This window comes from Triturus cristatus, chromosome 9, assembly GCF_964204655.1.
Source record: "Triturus cristatus chromosome 9, aTriCri1.1, whole genome shotgun sequence".
NCBI lineage: Eukaryota > Metazoa > Chordata > Amphibia > Caudata > Salamandridae > Triturus > Triturus cristatus.
This window is the reverse complement of record NC_140592.1, coordinates 908,710,791-908,733,981: the sequence shown is the minus strand read 5'-3', so window position 1 is coordinate 908,733,981 and position 23,191 is coordinate 908,710,791.

Here is a 23,191-nt window from a genome sequence, read left to right as displayed (position 1 = left end):
ATATTTTTGTGTGACAAATAATATTATGTATTAATGCTTTTTATGTCAGATTTAAATCGTAAATGCTGAATTAATATTATTGCATTTAAAATGAGTTTAATATTAGGGGTGGGAGATAAATTCCGCTCGGCCAGCAGAGTCACAAGCATAACGCAGATTTCTGCAAAACTCTGCCGACTGCCGAATGACAGGGTTTTTTTTCTCTTGCGCGGCTTCCTGATGTACATTGTGATATTCAGTGGCGGCTCCTCCGCAAAGGCAAAGGAGCATTGACTCACTGCTTTTCAGCTAAGCAGTGTTAGGAAAAATAAAATGATAATAACCCAATGTTATTATATATATTTTTTTGTTGCGGGTGCGACAGCTTTGCCAGGTGGGGCTACTCTGCTGACAGAGCGGGGGGAGGAGTGGTTTTCACTCCCTAGGTGCGCATGAATGTTTGGCTGGCCGTCTTGGGCCGGCCAAACATTCATGCGCACTTAGCATGTTCTCCACCCAGGCTGCATTACAGTCTCGGTGGAGAACATGCCCAGGTTCCCAGTCCCCATCTGAACCACAACACTCAGATCAATCACAGCTCTGCATTGCAGCATTGTGATTGGCTCAGTGGACACTGGTTGCTTCCTGTTCCTTGTTCCGGCTGGAGGGAAGAGGCGGCGAGGAGATCGTGGCGAGCAGAACATGGCAAAGAGGTAATTTTAAATGTATTTTTTATTTACCCCTTCCCCCGCCTCCCTGCCTCACCATCCCCAATCTATGCTGGCCACCACTGGTGATATATGATTATTGGGGGACAAGCATTAAGAAGTACCATCAGTTAGAAAGTTGAAAACCAGAGAATAGGCACAATTTTAGGCTAACTGCAATAGAGTGCGGGCAGGCTCGCCAAGCAGGTTCTACTCAGTCAAGGATTTTACCTTTAACTTAGTCTCTGAAATGGAAGCCAAAATCTTCCAGTGGACAAGATTGCAGACTATATCTGAGGACGAAGTCCTGCTAAACCCATTGGTTAGAAGGGAAAAGCTGCTAGCAGGAAAAGTTCAAATTTCATACCCAGGGAAGTACTCTTGTTTGTCAAATACTTTTGTTGCCTTCTCCCAGTCAAGATTTCTATATTTGGACTCAGTCTCTTTTTTGGACCACTGAATCCAGTGGCAGGGCAAGGCTGCTGGATCTATCCAGGAAGGTGGCACAGACATCAGCGAACAGGTTTTTTAAGCAGCAAAAAGCTCAGAGTGGGAACAATTTCATTTTCTTATCCAGCAAGATCATACCTTGAAAGGATTGACTCGGGTCCGAAGTCAAAATTCTTTAGAGATTTCAGAATGCCACTAAGGATCCCAGAAGCTCAGGAAAACCCTTATAGGTAGATTAAATACGCCAATTAGGAGTTAGCCAATTTTTATCAGATTTTTAGGGTCAGAGCACATCAAAGGGACTTTATTAGCAGTGTCCAAGTACACAGAGTCAAAAATCAGTAGCATCAATCCACATTAAATGCCAGTGACCATGCCAAAAAGGACACTTTCCCACACCTAGTGGAAACTGGTGCAAATAACGGGGAAAGGAATGTGCTGATCAAGGCTTCCCCACTTCTTTCAACCTGCTTCTAAGAGGTGTTAGTTTTTGGTATTGTTTTGTCAAACTAGTTAATTGATCAGGAATTGCTTGAAAATCTATGGATGCTTTCTCTGATCTGAACTTCTTCAAATCAAAATGTTTTAGGCAAAGTTGAAGGGGCATGTTACGAGCACAAATATATTTTTTGTTGGGACATAAGTCACTGGTGCCATTTTCCACCATACTGATGCCAAATCAACTCCTTAGAAATCTAGGCCATAGACTCTTAGGTACTGATTACAACTGCAAGTTGCCGCATCCAGTAAATACCATGAACCTGGGGTACGGCATTTACCAGGTGTGGCAAATACCTACTATTCTGAGTTTTGAAATTGGAAATGAGGCATAAAAATCAAATTTTTCTTTAATCTACTCTGGGGAACAAAAGAGGGGGGAGTGATAAATATCACACAACTTTGTGGTCCTATCTCATAGATTAGAATTAAAAACCCAGCCCGTAATCAGGCCTTTAAATGTACCTCCTCTTACACGTGACAATTAGGAGCCTGATTCACAAAGGGCCTCCACACTCGTAGATGAGGTCCTGCAGTCATGGAGTCTCCGAGAAGAATCTCCACAATGAGAATTCTCATTGTGGAGTTTCCCACTCCTCCACCACCAGTGCGCAGACACCTCCACGATTGCAGGGCCTGGCCACAAGCGAGGAGGCCCTTTGTGAATCAGGTCCTAGGTGTGGTGAGCATAACAAAGTACCCTGCATTAACGTGATCAATTCACACCTGCTTTTCAGCTGTCCTATTGATTCACATCTTTTAAATGATAAAAGGTGAAGTACAAGTCGAAATAGCAGGAAAAGAGAAAAGCTACAGGAAATATAGGATGGAGCTGATATTCTGGAACTGAATGTCATTTTTCCACGCAATGAACATTTTCTTTAGAGATCTCTGGGAATTACCCTGGCATGTTGATACATTTTCATAGTAGAGTTAGCATAGTACTATATTAGCATAAATATATCTGCTTCCTTAGGCGGGTGCTATGTGCCACTGGCTTTATGATGCAGTGGAGTAACGAATAATATTCTAGGTTTGACTCAACAAAACTGCAATGAAGAGCACATTATATACTATCAATAAACACCAAATATGTGGCACCTCATCTGACAATATCATCTATACAAACGTAATGTTGCAACGTCCATATGTATGCATTAATATACACTTAAGGTTAGTAAGATTAAAAATATATACATTCAACAGACAAAAAATACATTTACTATTATTTAATAGCTTTGTTTTCCTGGAAGCACAGCAACACCATCATAAAATAGTATGTGTAAAATAGACTTAACGTTGCACTCAGCAAAGCACAGTACTACATCTATCGTGTTGTCGTTAAAGGGAGTGCATCTTCTATTATGAGTGTTCCAGCTATGTTTAGAAACCTATCTCCTTGACACCAGGTGGTATATTTATAATGAAATGGACCAGCATGGCACAGAAAGACAATCTGCTTGGCCGAACTGTGTCATTTTAAAAATGCCGCAATGCACTGTATTAACAAGAATGATGCATCCCTGTGGCCGCCCCTGCGCCGGCGCAAAAAAAGCTGCCTACCACCAACGCACGCACCCTTGTGCCATGGTGCAAGGGGGTCTGCGTTGATGGGATGATTGTTTATGTGCAGGAAGGGTCACCTCCTGGCACATAAACAATCATTAATGGCAATTTGCTCCTTCTATGTGATCTGCAAAATGCAGCATACATAGAGCAAAAACAGGGAGAAACAAAAGTATTTCTCCTTGTTGCGCCACTTTAACCACTCCTTTTGAATGGCGTTAGTTGTTAGCACTCTCTCAGACACATCATTGTAGATCTGGGGAAGTGTAAAAAAGCAATGGGTGTTGCATGAGTACCCCAACAGCAAGACCCATTGCACTCCCCTTTGATGCAGAAAACTATGTCAAAGGGCACACTATTTACAACGCGGTGTGAAGCCATACAAAGTGGCTTGGCACCACATCGTAAATATGGAGCATGACATTGCGCCACCAGAGAGTCGTAAAAAGTGATGCTCCAGTGGTGCACTGCCCTTGTAAATATATTCTCCCAGGGCTAGGTTTACTCTCTGTTTTTACAATGGTGCTTTTGGAAACACACATTTCTTCCAACATACCTGTCTTGCTGAACAGTATCTTACAATGCATATTATTCATTTCTAGTTAAATTCAGATTTTTCATTAACTTAACTAAAGAGAGATGTGTATTTGCTGAAAATCTCCTTAATTGTGAGCGCAAATCACAAATTATCTGCAGCTCAAAAACACCTATGATGTAAGCATCAGTTAGCATCAACTGCGAAAACAAAACATTTTAAGGTTTTTGAGGCCTGTAACCCACAGAGAGAAACCTTCAAAATGATGCACAGCTTCTCGTCTATGGACAATATTAGTCAGCCTATGGCGGTCTCCTAAGAATGCTGCAATGATCTGACAAGGTTCTTCATTGAACAGATAACGTCAATCAAAGTTTGGGATTGAGAAGTTAGAGGAGAATGAGCAAGACTGCAAAAAGTTAGGCACCTTCTCTCTTTTAAATCAAGATTCCTGCCGACCAAAATAAAATCAGGCTCCCCCAAGATCCTTATCCACCTAGAGTCATACAGGTGATAAGACCGCACAAAGATTTATTAAATTCCTCTTTGAAGACAAGAATAGTTGCTGAAGACTATGAAAAAGCCATAGTGCTACCATCGTTAAAAAAACACAACCGGTGACATATTTAAGAACTACCACTCCATTTCCTTATTTTCTCACAGTGCCGAACCCTGGAATCTCATGTTTGCCTAGGTACTGAGTACACATCTGTATAAGCTCCTTGACCTTCAGCAGGCTGATTTTAGTCCCAAACACAACACTGAAGCTGTGTAACTATCGGGCATTGATGACTTTAGGCAGGACTTGAATGTGGGCCATTTCTCGGCATCAGTTTTTGTTGATTTGTCCGAAGCCTTTGTCAAGGTAGACCTCAACATCTAGATACGCTGTTCAAGGGCTGCTGCATTTCTGAGATGAAACATAAATGGATAGCTTTGTTTTCAAAAAACAGAACTCAGTCAGTCCATTTGACCTCATTTAGGGCATTGAAAGTTAAGGTTGCTTGTGGGGTCCCACCAGGCACAGCTCTCTTACCTCATCTGTTCAATATTTACATCCAATCACTGATAAAGGAAATGACTAATAGAGGATGCTGGAATGTTAATTTAAACTAGCTGTCAGAATTGAATATGTCTTGATGTCCCAGTCCCCATTTCAAGATATGATGTGCTTTATCAGTGTCTGGATGATGAGTAATTATTCAAAGTTAAATGCGAAGAAAAATGAAGTTTTTTTATTTTTATTAACAATCACGCATCTTGGTCCAATCTTTACTGGCCCAGTGAAAAGGGGATGTTACTTGTTCCCAAGCCAGCAGCAAAGAGTTTGGGAATATTAGTTGACCAGCAGCTTTCTCTAAGACCACAACGGAATGTTGTGGTCTCAAACTGTTTTTTTGTTTTGCTCACTGTGATAAATTGGGTTGTCAATTGAGGGGAATGTGAGCCCTTCTAAAGCAACTGCCTTAATCCTAGTAAGGGTGAACCAGAATCAACCTCTAAAATAACCTGTGCTTAACCCTCTGGTAGCCTGGCACAAAAGCAGTCAGGTTTAACTTAGAGGCAATGTGTAAAGTATCTATGCCGTACTTAACAGTAATAAAGTGAAAATTGAACACAAGAAAAGTCCTACAGCAATTTAGAACCATAGAGTAACATGTAATAACTCATTTGACAACAAAACAACAAAAATCCTATCAGTAGAACTGGAAATATGCAATCCTAAAAGTTTAGCTAAAAGCAGCGCCAAAGACCACAAACTGTGAAATGAGGTCACAAGTACAGGGCGGGCAAAGGTCCTAGTTTGGCCCTCTGAGGATTGTTCCTTATGTCCTTGGTGCGTGGTTTGCATGGCATGGCTTTAAGGGACTTCACGTTGCTTCTTGCTGGATTAGGTGGACCTTTCAGTTAGGCTGGTACAGCGACTTTAACACCACTTTCAAAGGATCAGAAATGGAAGGGCACCACTTGGAGGGCCAGGACTCACTCAGGCTGGCCCCAGGTTCAGGTTAAAGATGGTTGGTGCCTTTTCTGTCTGAGAGACTATGATCAGGAGCCCACTCAACTAGCCCTTGGAGTCACTCTGGTAGTCATGGTAAGTAAAATTATTGTTTTTGATTAATTAAAACCATTACAAAAATACACTCTGATAAAACATTTTTGGTTAATTAGCCTTTTCAATCAGTACTCTTCTAAAATTCTTCTATATTAAAAATACAGGAATGTTCAAGAGGAGCAGAGTTCCCAGTGTGTCCATTTTGCTCTAAGCCTCTGGAGACTGTGCACAAATTACAGTTCGGAAGGATTCAATTTTGTTGTTGTTTTTATACTCCCACAGGATGCCACCGGGCCTTGATTAGATGCTGCTAGTATCAGATACTTGACTAGCTTCCCATTTAAATGCGGGTCACTTGAGTTAATGCAGGCAAGTATTGCTTGTCTCAGGGTACGTATGCCTCGCTTGTCAAAGTGGCTTTTTAGGAGGTCTGTCCTTTCCTCTTTTAGCGTAATGCAGGAGCATATTAAATATTCAATATCTTCATTTCCGACTCCGTATAGCCTGCGTAATTTCCCGAATTCTCTCTCAGCCACGGTGGAAGATGAGGTATTGCTGGAAGGATTCCTAACCTGTATTTTAAAAAGGATTCTTTGGACTTCCTGTAATGCCCCAGTGCGAAGTAAGCCTAAGGCCCAAATAGTTTGTAGCTGCTCAGAGTCATCCATGCATGGCTCCTATGTGAAAAGGTGGCTTTGTCTTCTGTGAGGGTAAGTTTCTTAATAACCTTATTTACAATATCCTTAAAGTGCAATTGCATTGTTGGAATTTCCCATAAGTCGGCTAATCCGGAAGTGGCCAGTGATTCCTCCAAATAGGCTTTGGCTGGTGAGGAGGATGTATTGCACAGTTCCTGCCAGAGCCGGTGGTTCAGTGTATTCCTGGACGAATTCTTGATTTTATACCAGCACTTGATATACGAGCCTCGCCTTGCGAGGAGTTGCTTCGTTAGTCCAAACTCATAGTCATGGTTGCAAGCAGAAAAGCAGGTCTCAAGTAGCAGACAGGGCTCTGTGAGCACAAGGTAGGTTTCAGACAACAGGCAGTCCTCTTGTTGCACATGGGAAGTCTTCTGAAGTACACTGCAGGCCACAGACAGCAGGGCATTTGTCTGAGTGTACTTCCAGAGGTCAAGAAGTAAACTGAAGAGTGGGTCTGCCGGTCCTATCTTTATACCCCCTTGAGAGAAGCTTTTGTAGTTTTCACCTCACCGAAGGGCCTGAACTTTTCAGCCTCTCTGCCCTGGTCCTAGGTTTACTAAGGGCACAATGATCTAGTGTGAAACCTTTTATAAGTGTCCTGAGGCAAAGCTTTTGAAGTGCAAGTGTGGTAGGTGACAGTTCTGCCCCCTCATCAATTCTGGATGCCCAGTCCTGCCAATACCCATCTCTATTGTGCATCTCTCTGGGAGGATTACACAAAAACCAACTGCTAACTACACGTAGTGATGTGACCCAGGAACAGGCAGGGGGCACCAAAGGTTAGGGCAATAAAATGACAACTTTCTAAAAGTGTAATTTTCAGAATTGTGACTTAAAATTTGACTTTACCATTAAAGAGGAATTTAAATTACAGTTCCTCAGACGCCAAACAAGATATTCCTACCTGCTCCCAAACAAAAGTTATCATTCATCAATTGTAATAAGGTAACCCACTGTTATCTTATGAAAGAGGTAGACCTAGCAATAGTAAAAATTTAAGAGTTTTTAACTACCAGTACATGTGCAGCATTTTATAAATAAGGCACTCTGCGCTACGGGTTGTTTAGGGCCTGCCTAGGGGTGATTTATATGTATTAAAAAGGATGGTTTTGGCCTGACAAAAGGTTTATTTTGCCAAGTGGAAATTTCAGTTTAAAACTGCACACACTGGATGCAATGGCAGGTCTGAGACACGTTTTAAAAGGTGACTTAAGTGGGTGGCACAATAAGTGCTGCTGACACATTAGTAGTATTTAAATTACAGGATATGGGTGCATGTAGTACCAATTTACTAGTGATTTACCAGTAAATTAAATGTGCAAATTGAGTATTGTTAGACTAGAAATGTTCTCCTTTGCGCATTGCCCTATGTAAGTTAGCGTTCGCTGTGCCATTTTCTTTCTAGGTGCCATTTTAGGCCGTTCGAAACCGATCTACTTTGATTCCGTGAAATGCTCCACTATAAGTTTTGTTTCTGCTATGTTAGACTTCTTCCCATAATGAGTACACTGTTCCTATTAGCGCATACCTTTCTCACTAGATAGAGGCCCTCTCCCACTAATCTGGTGACGGGCCCGAATGGGCAACCGTGGAATTGAGATACTTTGTAAATGATAGAACAGCTGAAACCGTTTATTTTTATTTTACTGTTTAGCTGCACCTGCCTGGAAAATTCCACTGTGGGCATGTTCTAGCCTGGTTGAGAAATGTACATAATGTACCTTTATGCTCGTTGATTTCAGTCCCCTGTGCAGCACTTCTACCAACTGAGTAGACCGGGCTCCCCTCTGAGTGTATATAAATAAACAGTTATTGGTTTGTATTCTCTACTGTATGTAAAAATCAATGGGAGAGGAAGGGAAAAGCAACTAAGGAGCACTCTTATTCCCCTCAGTAACTGTAGTCAAATCAACAAAAGAGTGTTCCATATACTAGACAAAGAGCAAGCATGTAGAAAGAAACTGTTAGGTTTTTAGAAATATAGAGAAACCCATTAGGTTTCTAAAAAAGCCCTCACTCACCAACCTAGTTGGTGACATGTGCTGGAGCGGGTAAGCAAAAATGTTGTATACCCACCCCATTTTGCATGTTTACTAATTAGATTTATTAATTAATTATAATCGAATTAATGGATTGAAGTGGAAATAATTAATCAAACTTATTAATGACTGAAATACACCTGGGATTGCTTTGCATGACTTTATTAAATTGTATACTAAATTATGTACGCATACTAATGATAGACAATTAGAATATTGCATGTCGCTTTTGTGATGTATTCGTGATTTGTGCTTTATTTTGTAAGTATAAACCCGCTTGAGTGTTGCGTATTGCTAAATAAATACACACACATATGGGTATTAGTGAGGGAACAACATTTATTTAGTCATTTCTATGTATTAATTACGTTTTGTGTTTCTTTTGTTGAAGTTGACCATTTGGGCCTGCCACAAAATGGCTGCCTCTGGTACCTAATCCGACTGTCGACGCTGAACGAGGCTTGGGTGAAGTGCGCCTGCGCTGACGCCAGCTACAGTGGCCTAGTCATTGCGAAATATGGGTATCATACTTGTATTTGGTTAGATAACTGGGTGAGATACACAAAAGAGGACGGAGTATTAGATTTTCCAGAACATGGTTCATTTAATTTGGCTGTTTTGAGAAATTTGAGAGAGAAAATGATGAACTTAGAACCAAGACCTAGACCGACGCAGTTTGAGGCTTTGACGGAATGGGAAGACGAAATGCATGAATGAGAGAGACAAAGAAATGGTAGAGGATATAGGTACCTGTTTGGAAGACCATACGGACATGAAACGCATAATGATCGAATGAGAAGATGGCGGGATGCAAGTATGACTGAGGGTGTGTTCCCCGTAACAACTGTAGGAGAGATTGTTAATGTTAGTGGGAATTTGTAGAGCACACGTACGCCGACTGGCTTCATGGCGCTAGGGCTCAAAAATTGACAGAGAGGCAGAAGCTAACCCTGTGTAAACAGCCAGGTTTTCAGGAGTTTCCTGAATTGGAGGAGGTTGGTGCAGGATCGAATTTCAAGTTTGGGGGCGAGAATGGCAAATCTGCGGCCTCCTAGACGTACCCTTTTAAAGTCCGGGATAGTGAGAAGAGATAGATGAGCGGACCTTAGATAACATTTAGGAGAATACCTGAGTATCAGATTATTGATGAACTCAGGGCTGGTGCCATGCAAAGATTTAAAGATAAGGCAACCAGTCTTAAAAACACAGCGCTGTGATATTGGAAGCCAATGTAGTTTCCTCAACAATGGGGAGGCAGAGTGCCATTTATGTTGCTGAAAAATCAATCGCGCTGAACCAACTGAAGTCGCTTGAACAAGTAGTGGGGCATTCCCAAGTAGACAGAGTTGGAATAGTCTAGATGAGATAGAACCGTAGAGATCATGGCTTGAATCAAAGCATCATGGGTGAGGAAACGGTGGATTTTCCTAATTTTGCGCATTTGAAAGAAGCATTTAGACACCACAGCTCCGACCTGGGTTTTCAATGACAGATCACTATCCAGAAGTACTCCTAGCGTTTTAGTTGAAATGGAAGGGGTGAGTGGAGGGCCGAGTTCTAGGGGCCAATAGTGAGGGCCCCAGTGCTTATGGCTATCACCAGTAAGGACTATTTCTGTTTTTCCAGGATTCAGTTTAAGATGATTAAGATAAATCCAAGTTTGGATATATAACATAGTATCCTGAAATTCCGTAATAGAGTTGTTAGAACTGTCAACCCTAAGAAAGAGCTGAAGGTCATCAGCATAGTTGAGGACCAGCACGTTTCTTTCTTTGAGTGACTTGATCAAGGGAGCCATATAGATATTAAATTGATGAGGAGAAAGAGCCGAGCCCTGGGGTACCCCACAGGTGGTAGTATGTGGATGTGATAAAAACTGACCCAGGCGAACAGCTTGTGAGCGGCCCTCCAAAAAAGAGGTGAGCCAACGGGCCGCGGTCCCCCGAACTCCCGCCCTCCTCACACGGTCGACCAGAATACTATGGTCGACCGTGTCGAAGGCCGCGGACAGATCCAACAAGACCAAGGCTCGGGGGCAGCCTTTATCAGCATAATCCCGTAGGCTATCCACAGCCGACAGAATCACAGCTTCGGTTGAGTGGGCGGGTCGGAAGCCAGCCTGATGAGGGTCCAGATATTTTGACAACTCTAAGAAGTTAGAGAGACATTTTCCTATGTAGCCCTCCAAAATTTTGGCCAAGAAGGGTAGCAAAGAAATCGGACGGTAGTTGGAAAGAAGCGCAGGGTCAGCTCCCAGCTTTTTCAAAAGAGGGACCACTATAGCTCTTTTAAAAGCCGAGGGGACTGTGCCCGATATAATGGATTCATTCAGTAATGCGAGAGCAGGCCCAGAATGAATTGCAAGGCACTCTTTTAGAATGCGAGGGGGGCAACAGTCAGAGGGAGCACCTGATTTAGTTTCCACTAATAGATCTTGAAAGGCCTTATCACTAATGATAGGGAAGCAGCTTAGGGTTCTGTCATTACAATGTGGTCTAGGGGAGCCCAAAGGAGAGAGATGAGTAGGAATACTAGCTTTTATTAAGGAGATCTTATCAATAAAATAGTCATTCAATGAGTCACATAGGTCTAGGGAGGGGGCAGCCTTCAAAAGGGTACGCTCAGGATTGGAAAGTTACTCTATTATAGAGAAAATGACTTTAGAATTTTTGTTAGATTTCAAGGATGCGATCAGAGAAGAAGGCTGCTTTGGCAGTCAGAATACTTTTCTTGTACTCTTTCTGAGCAGAGATGTACTGAAATCTTTTTCCTGGAGAGTATTGCAGATGCCATTGTCTCTCCAATTGATACAAGGCCAATTTCTGGGCCTTGAGATCATCCGAGAACCATCTATTTGCCTCCGCCCAGCGTACTAGTTTAGCTTTTTTGAATGGGGCGTGTTTATTACTGGTGTCAAGAAGCCATTTGGATACTTTATTTCCCGAGGTATTAACATCATGGTCAGGAAGTGGAGCTGTATTGAGAAAATCTTCTTTAATAATAAGATTCAATCTTCTAGCAAAACCTCCTTCCGTCGCATTGATTTTCTGAAGAAAGGGTCGTGTGAGTGAGAATTTTAACAAATAGTGATCTGACCAAATACAAGGTAAAGCAATAGGGATAGAAGGACGAAAGTGTGTAGAAAAAAGGCATAATGTGGAGTCAAGAGGGTACGGAGTGAATGAGTCCGAGGATGATGTTCTTGATGATATGTTCTATAAAAATCCACCACCGTATCAACCAGAACCAAAAATATTAACTCCAAGTGCCCCAATGAGAGAAACAATGCACATTATAAAATCGGAACCAGAATCCCTAAGTTTGGGTAAAAACAATGCTACTAGAGAAGTAGAAAAGAGGTCGGAAGAAAAGACAGATGGAGAAAATTCTGTAGAATTAGCAAAAACGACCCTAGAATTAACTGAGAAAATAAGAGAATTGACTAAGAATCTAGAAGCTGTAACTGTTCCAGTAACGATATGTCCAGTAATGCCTATTTTTGACAAATAGAAGGACAGTGAGCATTGTTTGACAGTCCCATACAGAAGTAATAAACCGGTAGAACAACCAAGAGTGAGTCAGAATGAGAATCCGTGGAGACAGACTATGAGTGTAATGGAACCAAATTTTTCAAATAATCCATTTGTAGGTCAGAATTGTGCAGAGAGACGTATGACAATGATAGAGACAGTGTCAGAAACACAAAAAGATTTTGGACAAGGAAATGTAGAAAAACCAGTACGACCATCGACAGAGTTAAGTGAATGGTTAAGAAGCTTGCAGAGGAAAGACAAAGAATCCCAATCAATTGATGTGGCCAAGTTACGAATGGTATTGGAAGAATTAATAGTAGGGACTATCCCAACAGAAAAATTGAAAACCTATCAGGATGAAGAATTGTTATTTTTGTGCAAAAGTGTGACCTGGAGAGCAAAAAACGTACATGAAAGGTTAGAAGAAGTGGCAAATGAGATGGGCATTGATATTGAAAAGGTAAAAGCATTACAGAAACCATATCGAGTAGATTTGACTGAAAAGGATATTGAAAATATGAACACCACAGGACGAATAGGTCAAATTAAGGACATAATCATTTTGCTGAGAAAATGGGAAGACATGGATAAATGGAGAAGCAGGTGGTATAGAAAACGCGATGATGTCTCAGATAAGACATTTCAGCATTTCCTGTAAGAGGAAAGGAGAAGGTAGTGACAGAATGCCCTATGAGAGAGATTTCAGGAGGAGGATATGTACATGTCCCATGGACAAGACAGGATATTTTGTCTTTTACAAATGATTTCCCTTGACTGCGTGAGAAGCCCGTCGAGTGGTACAGGCAGGTAGACAGATTTGTGAAATTGTCTAAAGTATTATGGATTGATTGAATAGTCTGTTTGACATAATTGTACCAGCAGATTTATGGACAGAGCACAAACTTATGATCAATTGGCCAACCCAGGAATATCCTAGGGACCCTAAAACAGGAGCTCCAGACCCCGAGGTAATGAAGAAATATGAGCAGGTTATGGTATTTTTGAAAAACAAAGTGCCCCCTAAAGAGACAGCTTGGGTAAAAATTGATCGAACACACCAAGAAAGTAAAGAGTCAGTCCATGCATACTATGAGAGGCTAATACTAGCTTGTAAGCAGTTTAGCAGAGATGAGAATCTGAGTGAAAAGGATTTGAGTCATTTTGTATACAGATTTGTATATGGTTTACGTTCAGAAATTGGAGAAATGATTAAACAGCATACAGTAGATTTGCAAAACAAGAAAATAGATGAAGTATTGAGACATGCTAAATATTTCAGTGATGAAATTGAAGCAAAACAGCGGAAACTAAAAGAGAAGGCAATGTGGCCACAGAGAGCCAGAGCAGAGAGACAAGAAGCACAATTAGTGGAACAAGCAGGGTCAAAGCCGAAATTTAATCTTGGGAAGTATAAAGGGAAGATTGAAGAAACTAAAAAGAAATTTCCGTGTCATAATTGCGGCAGGATAGGGCATTGGAAATCCGAGTGTAAGTTTCCCCCGAGTACTAACAATGAAAATCCATCATTGAACCCACCGGTGCAGCATGAGGTGAGTGGTCAAATGCAGCAACAGCAGCAAGTTATTCCCCCACAGAATCAGGTGCCAAAACCGCCTTTTCCACAGAGCAGAAACTCACAGAAGTATAGTAGTGAATCGGGATTCTACAATGAAGAACAGGTAAATAAGCTGCCACTCTCTAGCGCTGTCTCACAGTATTGGCTGCAACGCGATGAGAGTGACTCAGAAGAGAGCTATTGACGGTGCCGAAGGGAGGAAGGAGAGTGCGTACTTGGCGCAACTCTAGAAGTAGACCAGACAGGATCTTTTGTAGATGGGAAGGTTAATGATGAAAATATTACTTTCCTGGTGGATACTGGTGCTACTCGATCAACTGTTAGATCAGCTGATGTTAAGAATCTTCCTCTCTCGGATGAAACAATCCAAGTAGTTGGTGTGTCCAACAGACAGATTAAAACATATCTTACAGAACCAGTGAAAGTTAGCATAAGGAAATTTTCAGAAATGCACCGCTTTGTTGTGTGCGACACCAGTCCTGTGAATTTATTAGGTAGGGACCTGCTGTGCAAAATGAATTGCACTATATTTTGTACTCCGGATGGAATAGCTTTAGAAACACCGGATGATGATGTATTGTATAAGATGACCATAGCTAACAGAGAAAATGAAGTTACTGAAACATATGCTGTATTCAACCCTGATGAATTACCTAAAGAATTGAGACAATCTGTAAAAGCAGAAGTTTGGAATTTCACCGGAGAAGATGTAGGGCTAACAAGAAATGTAGATCCAATTAAAATAACAGTAAAGGAAGGAGTAACAGATCCAAATGTTCCGCAATACAAATTGACACCTGAGATAATTGAAGGAGTAACTCCTGTAATAGAGAAAATGATCAGGCAAGGAAATTTGAGAGAAATAATGAGTAGTCCATGTAATTCACCGATAATGGGACTGAAAAAGCCTAATGGGAAATTCAGGATAGTACAAGATCTGAGAAAGGTGAATAAAATTGAGGTATCATGTTGCCCCATAGTACCAAATCCATCAGTGATTTTATATCAGATTCCCCATGATGCAGAATGGTATACAGTGATTGATCTGTGTCATGCATTCTTTTCCATCCCATTGCACCACGACAGTCAGCAAATTTTTGCATTTTGTTTTGATGAGCGTATTTTGGCATGGTGCCGAATCCCACAGGGGTATACAGAAAGCCCCTCAATATTCAATCAGCTATTAAAGAAGTCTTTGGAGAGTCTAGAATGCCCGAAAGCTCTGTATTAGTTCAATACATTGACAACCTTTTGGTAGCGTCAAAAACATGTGAAGCCTGTGAGGTAGACACGATAGCCTTGCTGAATCATTTGGCAGAAGGAGGACTTAAAGTGCCACCATCGAAATTACAGTTTTGTAAGAAAGAAGTACAGTATTTGGGACATAACATTGAGAAAGGACTAAGGAAAATAACCATAGACAGAATCAGAATGATAAAAGGAATGAGAGCTCCTATGACTCAAAGAGAGGTGAGAATGTTTTTGGGAATGGTTGGATACTGTCGTCAGTGGATCAGCAACTTCTCCTTGATTGCAAAACCTTTGGTGCGATTAACGAGAAGTAATGTGAAAGATCCCATCGAATTGAACAAAGAGGAATTGGCAGTGTTTAGAAAATTGAGAGATGGTTTGTGTGAAGCACCTTTATTAGGTATGCCTGACTATGAGAAAGAATTCAAGTTGTATTGCAGTGAGAGAAATGGATGTGCACTTTCTGTGTTGATCTAGAAGCATGGAAAACTGAGGAGACCAATTGCATATTTTTCATCAATACTTGATCCAGTAGCTGTAGCTTTACCTGGATGTTTGAAAGCGGTGGCTGCAACATGTCAAAGTTTGGAGCAGAGTGAAGGAATTGTGATGGGATATCCATTGAAAGTGTTTGGACCTCATGATGTAGCGATCCTGTTAACAAGGAGTCATACTCAGAATATGACACACAGTCGGCTGACTATGTATAAAAAGGTCATATTAGGTGCAACTAATGTGAGTCTTGCAAGATGTTTGAATGTAAATCCTGCAACACTGTTGCCTGATGCCGAGATTGTGGAAGTAAGAGATGAGGTAGATCATGATTGCTTGGATGTGCTTAACTTTTGTACAAAACCACGACCAGATATAAAAGATGTACCTTTGCCCGAAAGTGATTTTGTGATGTTCGTTGATGGGTCATGTTTGAGAACAGATGAAGGAGTGCTGAGTGCAGCGTATGCAGTATGCACAGTCGCAGCAGTAATAGAAGCGTCCTATCTGAAAGGAGTGAAATCGGCCCAAGTAGCAGAACTCGTGGCTTTGACTAGAGCATGCAAGATTGGGAAGAGTGTGAGAGTGACTGTGATAACTGACAGCCAGTATGGCTTTGGAGTGGTCCATGACTTTGGCCAATTATGGCTACAAAGAGGTTTCCTCACCTCGAGTGGAACTCCTATTAAGAATGCTGAAGTGGTTGGAAAATTGCTTTAGGCGATACAGCTGCCTAGACAACTGGATGTTGTAAAATGTGCTGCTCATAGTCAAGGTGGTGATTATATCGCCACAGGAAATCGATACGCCAATGACATGGCACAGTATTGTGCACGTAATCAGAATTCGGTTAATCGGGCTAAGGAAAGAGAAATGTCTTCTTTCTCATTGATGTTTACTAACATTGTAGGAACTTGGGAAGAGGTAAGACAATTGCAGGAAGAGGCAGGAGATGAGGAAATGAGACAGTGGGTAAAAGCAGGATGTGCCCCAAGGGAAAAGGATCATGTATGGGTCTATCGAGATGGAAGACCAGTTATGCCTGATAGCATGATGTCTACCATGGCACGGATGGATCATGGCCAGGGACACATTGGGAGAGATGCCATGATCAGGTCATTTAAGCAGACCTGGTACAATGCAAAATTCAGACTTGTAGCAGAAAGTCTTTGTCAAAGATGCCTAATATGCCAGCAATATAATCCTGCAGTGAGTCTGGGAACAATAGGTCGAGAAGGAGGGCCTTTCACCAGAACGCAAGTAGATTGCATTGAAATGCCTCCCTGTAACAGACTGAGGTATGTTTTGGTTGTGGTCTGCCTATTCTCTAGGTGGGTGGAAGCATTCCCAACAAGGAGAAATGATTGGATGACAGTAGCCAAGCTACTGCTGAGAGAGTTCATCCCTAGGTTCGGGTTCCCAGTGACAATTGAATCAGACCGAGGAGGACATTTCCATAATGAGATTGTAGGATTAATTTGTGAAGCATTGAATGTACAACAAAAACTACATTGTGCCTACCGACCAGAGGCTTCTGGTGTGGTTGAACAGATGAATGGTGCTATCAAAAATAGAATAGGAAAAATGTGTTTGGCCACAGGTATGAAATTGCCTGATGTCTTGCCTCTGGCACTCATATCTATTAGATTAATTCCAGACAGAACTACAGGATTGAGTCCTTAAGAAATAATCATGGGACGAGCAATGAGACACGTGTTTATACCAGTCAACAAGCTGATGACTATAACTGATGACATGGTGTTGGAATACTGTAAAGGCCTGGCTGACGCAGTTCATTCTGTGTTTCATTAGGTTGGAGCGGATGCCACCACACTTGAAAAGAAGCCAGCCCATGATCTGAGGCCAGGTGACTGGGTAAGGATAAAAGGCCACAGAAGAAGAAATTGTTTGGTTCCAAGGTGGGGAAAACCAAGACAAGTCATTCTGACCACGACAACAGCTGTGAGGTGTGCTGGACTGAAAACCTGGATCCATGCAAGTCACACATTGAGAATTCCGAAACCGGTGGACAGCCCAGGAAAATAATATTTTGATGAATCAGAATCAAGTACTGAGTCAGATGATGAAGGGTCGAAGACACGAGAAAACTCTGAAAGGGGGGAAACAGAACCAAGACTAGCTTTGGTCCCCAGGAGTAGCTCTCTGAGAAGAAGATTGCAGATTTCTGAATCCAGCGATTCTGGAAATGAGCAAGAAGCGCAGGGTTCTAAAAAAGAACACAGAAAGAAAAGAGGAAAGAGTACTGAAGAAACAATAAAAGAAATTTGTGAAAAGGAAGTACCAGATGAGAGACTGAGAGAAATTCCACCTGAAATAACAAATTTAAGTGAACAAGGGACAGGTACAGAGAGAGAGGGACAGATTTCTGCGGAAGACCCCCAAGGAGGTGTAGGGAACTGCAACATCCAGTTAGGTGAAGGGACAAGTAGCCAGCAGGAAGATTGCGTGTCGGAGATCCGAGGAGGGACAGAAGTAGGGAAAACAAAACAAATGGTAGAAGAAGAAATCATTGAAAAGACAAAGCAAGTTGAGACGGAGTATGAGGAGAGTGAAAATGAAATACCTGAAGGTCGAGTTCTAAGAAAAAGAGCTTGGAGGAATGAAAAGAATGACAAAGGGAGTAAAGTAAAAAGAGTTGCAAAAGATGACGTTTGGCCCAGTAAAATAAGGAAATTGAGATATCGACTGACACGAGTGAATTCACCAAAAGCTGAACAGGTGAATGAAGTGACAAGTCAAGAAAAATCAAAAGAAGACGAAATAACTGAGGATAAAGAGAGTAAAAGAACAAGGAAACCTAACCAGAAGTACAAGTCACCGGAATGGACGTACGTGGCTCTGCCTGAAAAGGGAGAAGAGGCAGATAGTCAAGGAAATCCAGAGGAGGCTGTACTGAAAGTGGTTGAAGAAGAAGTATCGGAAATCCTGAGAGTGCTCTTGTCCGATATTGGAGAAGAAGAAATGGAAGTTTAGGAAATTCTGTATTTGGATGACGAGAGGAAAGTGAAGAATGATGAGATGCCAAACTGAATAAATCAAGAAAGCCGTTGATGAAGAGAACAAGAAATTAAATCAAAAGATAGATACTGGTAGAACCAAATACGTGTTAGAGCCTTAGGTTAGAAAACTAGTTGTGAAGTGAAAAGAGGCTAAGTCAAAAGACACGGTCCATTTTAACAAAGATGGCTAACATAGATAGTAGCAAAGATAGATGTACATTCATGAAAAGATGGTGTAAAATGTGTTGTTGTTGTACAGGATTATTAATGCTTTTATGGAGCATCCATGCTCTAGTCATTTCTTTTAAAGTCACTATAGATACATTAGAAGGACATAGTGAGAACAAAACTAATATAGGAAAGATTCCAAAGGTAGTTCCAACTAGAATAGATAATAATTATTTGCATAAAGACAGGTCAATAACAGATTTCTCTAATAATGTGTTTTCAAAATTATTGTATGAATATGTAAAGACAATGGACGTACGGTACTGCTACGTATGCATGCAGTTACCTGCATCTGTTTCTGAAGGAGTGACTGATCATCACCTTCCAGCAACGTATGGAATAACATGTAGTGTAATAGCTAGTTTATTTTTTCAGACAGGGAAATTAGAATATTATTTTTCAGATGTAGATAAAATTTTTGCGCATGTGCCTTCTTTTAATAAATTAAACAAAGTAAAAACTGCTAGGGTATGAGGTGAATTTTTCTTAGAAATGAAAGAACTAACATTAGAGTATATTTTTAGAAACAATTTGACATGCAGTTTGAAGAAGGAGGAAAGGACATTCTTAGACATGGTTGAAGAAAGGAGATTGAAAATGCAAAGAAAGGCAGCAGAAGGGAAAGTGGAGAAAACAGTCTGGGATATAGAAAAAGAAAAACATTGGAAAGGAGAAGCTAGTCCAACTATAGCTTTAGATTGGCCTCAGAAAGGGAACTTTTGCATTCAAAGGAATCAAACTGTGTATGATAATTACTTTTTAGGTAATAGTGAGTGCCATGATACATACCGAATCATGGGTGGATGGGGATTTAAAGGTGGAAAAGATCCAGTCTTTCCTGGATTATATTTTATTCGTGGGAACAGGGCATGTTATCGTTGGCTAGACCACTGGTATGGCACATGTTATGTAGGCCTGGTCTTTCTGAAATTTTTTCATATGGATAGAGGAGAAAATGGTGTACATAGTTTAAGTAATCATTTAGCGAGGAGTAAGAGAGAATCTTGGGCAGAAATTGTAGGTGACATTTTTGGAGCATTGATACCAGCAGTGGGAATATCTCTGAATGCAAACAAAATTAGAAGACTTTCAACAGTAGTGGATCGCTTGTCAACAAGCACCGCTGGAGGATTCTTATTGGTAGACTCTGAAATGGTTGCCATGCGTGCTATGGTAATGCAAAATCGACTTGCCCTTGATATATTATTGGCAAAAGAGGGTGGAGTCTGTGGAATGCTGAAAGTTCAACATTGTTGTACTTACATTCCTGACGAAAGCAAAGATTTAAAAATGTATATTAGGAATATTACTGAAATGCATGATGAAATTGTACCACTGGAGGTTGAAGGTGTTTGGGAAAAGATTGGAAAGAAAATAGCTGCTATTAAAAATTTCTTAGTAAAGCTTGGTAGTACATTTGTAGGCAAAATATTGTTTCCATTAACATGTGTAATTTGCATAATTTTAGTGATAAGATTAGGTTGTATTTGTTGTAAAAATAATAAAAACAAGAAAAGAGTAAAAAGCAAAAAATTAAAAAGAAAAGATAAGAAACAAGAAAGGGAAATTAAGGAGATAGAATAGGAGGAGTGGAAGGAGAGTATGTACGAATCAGCAAAAAGAGAAGACGTAGGTGAAACTGAATTATGATTAAGAGCAAGAAAACATTTTAAAAAGATTCCGTAAAGACAGAACAACATTTTTGGGTGGTATGGTGATAAAATCACCAAAGGGGGGACTGCTGGAGCGGGTAATGCAAAAATGTTGTATACCCACCCCATTTTGCATGTTTACTAGTTAGATTAATTAATTAATTATAATCGAATTAATGGATTGAAGTGGAAATAATTAATCAACCTTATTAATGACTAAAATACTCGTGGGATTGCTAATGATTGACAATTAGAATATTGCATGTCGCTTTTGTGATGTTTTCGTGATTTGTGCTTTATTTTGTAAGTTGAAACCCGCTTGAGTGTTGCTTATTGCTAGATAAATACACACACATATGGGTATTAGTGAGGGAATAACATTTATTTAGTCATTTCTATGTATTAATTACGTTTTGTGTTTCTTTTGCTTAAGTTGACCATTTGGGCTTGCCACAAAATGGCTGCCTCGGGTACCTAATCCGACTGTCGACTCTGAACGAGGCTTGGGTGAAGTGCGCCTGCGCTGACGCCAGCTACAGTGGCCTCGTCATGACCCTAACCAGACTGTACCCTTCAAGGTTATTCTGGGAAGCAAGCCAGCTTTTCAGAAAGAACAATAATGTGCTTCTAAAAACCGGAACAATCAGGATTGATTACATCAGAGACATTATTTTGGTGTGAATCCTGTCAGACGATTTCGATTGACCAATCAGAAGAGCTGAAGACCCGTTTTCGTTACAATTTGTCAATGATTTTTACTATAAATTATGGTAGAATAGAGAGGTTGGTGCGGGTTCGTTTCTGGCCTTTCTCAATTTCCTAACGTTATGCTGACGGAGAGGACGGTGACACTGCAGGACAGCTGTTTCCCTGAATCTTTGACGGACTGAATTAATGCCCAAACTCCTGATGAACTGAATTTACTAAATTTGATGGGCATAGATTTGCGAGATTGCCAGATTTGACATAGAGGACGACAATTAGCCAGAATAGGAAAATATGAATGGCAACTTGATTGAAAGAATGATTTAATTTGCATTAATTAGATAAAGATTGAATTGAATAACTACAGAAATGAGTTGGGTTGTTTATTCTTTGAAAATGTGTTAACGAAAAGGTTAATCAGAGAATTAGAAATCCACCTAAACCTGCAACTAACTGATCCATCCCGATTTATGAGAGGAATACTAAAGGTGAAGTTTAGGGCCTAATGAGTATCAGAAGGTTGTGTAGATTTGTCGCTCATTAGGGTAAAAAGTGGTATTTCCTTTCATGCCAGCGTTTGGAAGATAATCGCCTCCTAAGAAACACAGATTGATGGTGAGTGAATGTTGGTGTTATGGGCCCCACCAGCGAACGTATGGATAGTGTGTGTATGTGAGAACATTGGTCTTTGACGGAGGGAGGGATTTTGCACTCCACGCTGGAGCACATGCTTCATCATCGGGCCCCACCAGGAGTAGCCGAATGCCGCCCGGTGTGCTGCGACGCCAGATTTACTGCAGAGCTGGTAATCAATGATTAGTGAAAGGTGAAAAAGTGAATTAAAAAATGTGTAGACTGTGTCAAAAATACGTTTATTAAGATTGCAAATCAGATATGAAGAATAATATATATAGTGTGGGATAAAGAACTCAATTAAATGTTCAATTTTATCCCTAGAAGTGTGGTCAACATGTTTCTGCCTATGTGTGATTGTTAATCAGGCTTTCATCAGGGCCAAAGTGTGGTGAACCTCGACGGTATGCGCGTGCTAAGGCCCACCCTAACCAGAGGTTACTAGTGTAAAAAAATCTTTAAAAACACTAGATATTAAGAGATCCTCTAGATTTAGAGAGGAACCGAGTTTATTAAAGAGAGAAATCATTAATTGCACCATGGGTCACGGGAGGTGGGTGGTGGCAATATGGCACATCGCCTTCAGCGTTAGGCACCGGTTTGATACCTGTGTGTACCCTCGTTGTACCGGACCCCGTCTGACCAACTCTTCATTTGGTATAGAAGGCTGAGAGGTGGTCATTAATAACCCGAGTGACCCTAATCAGGCCACTTCCTTCAGTGTAAGCCAATTTTTCCATTTTTAAAGGAGGGAAGGCAAGCACTTTAGAACTGGTTAGCAGTAGTAAAACGCAGAAAGTCTTACAGCAACAAAAACAGGCTCAGAAAACAGGAGGGGTGAAGAAAAACATTTTGGGGGTGAACCTGCAGAGAGGGCCAGGTCCAACCTGCACCATCAACAAACTACAACTCTTTTTTTCTGTTGATGCGATGAGGACGATTATGGCAACTGTCATTAGCATTTACCATTGCTTCCCAAATTGTGACATTACAAGATAAAAACTGCTTCAGGATGTAGTGGCCAGGCTGGTATTCAAGGTCCTTCACAGATCATTCACCTTACCGCTACTGAAACGACTCTACTGGTTACCAGTGAAGCAGTGTATTCACTTTAAAGTTTTCTGCATGGTTTGTAAGTCTTTGCATGTGTTCGCAAAGGATTTCCTGTCCGGTCAAGTGGTGAGGTACACTCTGAAGAGGGAACTCTGCTCTTCTATAGCTAAACTCCGGGTGTTGTTGAGATTCTACAAATCAAGACACTGGGTCACATGTTCTTGGTGTTAGCCATGACCGCATGGAACTCCCTCCCACTGCCCATTTGATCCCTCACTGAAATAAAAACCTTCAGTTCAGCTTTAAAAACCTGACTCCTTCAGAAAGTATTTGAGTTGCACCCCTACGCTTACCCTCATACTCTAATCTATTTATCTTTCTGGTGAATAAGAGCTTTATAAATATTGGCTATCATAACATAACAAAAAATGGTGTCATCAAATCGAAGTCTGTGAAGTCCTCCAGCTGAACGCCTTTCTCATAGTCGTTGCTTGAAAATGCAGGTGTAGGGCAGCTG